This window comes from Meles meles, chromosome 1 (genome assembly GCF_922984935.1).
Source record: "Meles meles chromosome 1, mMelMel3.1 paternal haplotype, whole genome shotgun sequence".
NCBI lineage: Eukaryota > Metazoa > Chordata > Mammalia > Carnivora > Mustelidae > Meles > Meles meles.
The window spans coordinates 59,750,488-59,753,022 of record NC_060066.1 but is presented as its reverse complement, the minus strand read 5'-3'; the positions used below and the strand labels follow the sequence as shown (position 1 = coordinate 59,753,022).

General features: G+C 38.9%; 1 pseudogene; it reads left to right on the top strand.

Annotated features, from left to right (window-relative positions):
- Window positions 1-861: 861 nt before the first annotated feature.
- Window positions 862-1,800, top strand: LOC123950488 (annotated as a pseudogene).
- The last annotated feature ends 735 nt before the right edge of the window (window positions 1,801-2,535 follow it).

The window sequence follows — 2,535 nt, the reverse complement described above, 5'->3', positions numbered from 1 at the left end:
TGAAACTTAGAAAACAGTGTATGGACAAAACAAGTGGTTCAACAAAGAAATAGAAACCATAAATGAACAAACCTGACAGAAATCCTAGAGCCGAAGAATGACTGAAAAGAAATCAACAGATAATTTCAACAGCAGACTTGACCATGCAGAAGAACCAATGACCTAGAACACCTGATTGAAATTCTCTATGCAGAGGAACAAAAAGAAAAGAGAATGAAAAGCAATGAAGAAAGCTTTGAGGACTTCTGGGACACCATAAATATAAATACACACATTACAGAATTACCAGAGGTGAAGACAAGGGGAAAAGAAATGGACATCCAGTCCATGAGGCCCAAAGAATACCAAATTCGTTGAATCTGAAAAGGCTACACTGAGACATATTGTAATTAATTTGTTAAAAGTCAAAGACAAAGTATTCTGAAAGACATAAGAGAAAAGTAACAGGACACATATAATAGAACCCTCATAAGACTATAAGTGAATTTTCAAAAGTAAAATTTCAGCAGGAGAAATGGTATGATAATTAAAAATATTGGGGAAAAAACCCTGTTGATCCAGAATACTATACCCAGAAAAGCTGTCCTTTAAGAAGTGAAGAAGAGAGGACTTTAAAAAAAAAAAAAGAAGAAGAAGAAGAAGCAAAGTGAGTTAAAATCTCTAGACCTCTCTCTTATAGGAAATGCAAACAAGAGTTCTTCAACCAGAAGTAAAAGGATTTAATTAATATCATAAAAATATATGAAGCTAAATTCACTAGTAAATGTAAGTTTTGTCAAAATCCGATTCTCTAATATGGTAATGGTAGAATATACTTTACTTACAACTCTGAAGTTAAAAAAAAGTATTAAAATAGCGTCTTCTTCCTGACTTGTTTTCGGCGTTTCTGTTCATAGAATGGCCAATAGCAAGATGTCTTCAGGAAATGCCAAAATTGGGCATCCTGCCCCCAACTTCAAAGCCACGGCTGTTATGCCAGATGGCCAGTTCAAAGACCTCAGCCTATCTGACTGCAAAGGAAAATATGTTGTGTTCTTCTTTTACCCTCTTGACTTCACCTTTGTGTGTCCCACGGAGATCATTGCTTTCAGTGACAGGGCAGAAGAATTTAAGAAACTCAACTGTCAAGTGATTGGTGCTTCTGTGGATTCTCATTTCTGTCACCTGGCATGGATCAACACACCCAAGAGACACAGGAGGGCTGGGACCCATGAACATTCCCTTGGTATCAGACCCCAAGCATACCATTGCTCAGGACTATGGAGTCTTAAAGGCTGATGAAGGCATCTCGTTCAGGGGCCTCTCTATCATTGATGATAAAGGCATCCTTAGACAGATAACTGTAAATGACCTACCTGTTGGCCGCTCTGTGGATGAGACTCTGCGACTGGCTCAGGCCTTCCAGTTTACTGACAAGCATGGGGAAGTGTGCCCAGCTGGCTGGAAGCCTCGCAGTGATACCATCAAGCCTGATGTCCAGAAGAGCAAAGAATATTTCTCTAAGCAGAAGTGAGCACCGGGCCATTTTAGGGCTGGGCTGCAGTGGGTGGCTGTGAAAACAAAATCTCTTTTGTACTATTGTTATGCTTAAAACACAAGACTTAGACTGTATAGATGTGGTATGGGATGGGACAGGCCTTTCCTGCAGGGGTTGGGGAGACCAGCCTTTCTTCCTCTGGAGAGAATGGCCTGAACTGTGTTACAGGGCAGGCCAACTGTGATGTACAGTAGTAGGGCAACACTTTTGATCTTCTGTTGTTTCTATTAAACTTGAACTGAAAAAAAAAAGTATTAAAATAACCATAACTGTAACTGGTTATTAAATATACAATATACACATATGTAAATCTCAATATCAATAATGTAAAATGGGGGGAGGGAGTAAAAATTAAAGTTAATATGTTAACAGCATAAAATAGAGTGTTATAAAGTATTTTAAGTAAATCTCATGATAATCACAAAGAAAAAAACCTGTAAAAGTTGCACAAAAGATTATGACAAAGCGATCAAAGTATATCATCACAAAATGTCTTCACATCATACAGGAAACCAGAGTGAGAGGAAACATTCTAAAAAATAGTCAGAAAACAATTAACCAAGTGGAAATAGTAACTTCTCATCTATCAATAATTACTTTAAAACATAAGTAGACTATACTCAGGGCACTTGGGTGGCTCAGTGGGTTAAAGCCTCTGCCTTTGGCTCAGGTCATGATCCCAGGGTCCTGGGATTGAGCCCCGCTATGGGCTTTCCACTTAGCAGGGAGCCTGCTTCCTCCTCTCTCTGTCTCTGCCTGTCTCTCTGCCTACTTGTGATCTCTGTCTGTCAAATAAATAAATAAAGTCTCTATGACCCAGCAATTGCACTACTGGGTATTTACCCTAAAGATACAAACATAGTGATCCGAAGGGGCACGTGTACCCGAATGTTTATAGCAGCAATGTCTACAATAGCCAGACTATGGAAAGAACCTAGATGTCCATCAACAGATGAATGGATCAAGAAGATGTGGTATATATACACAATGGAATACTA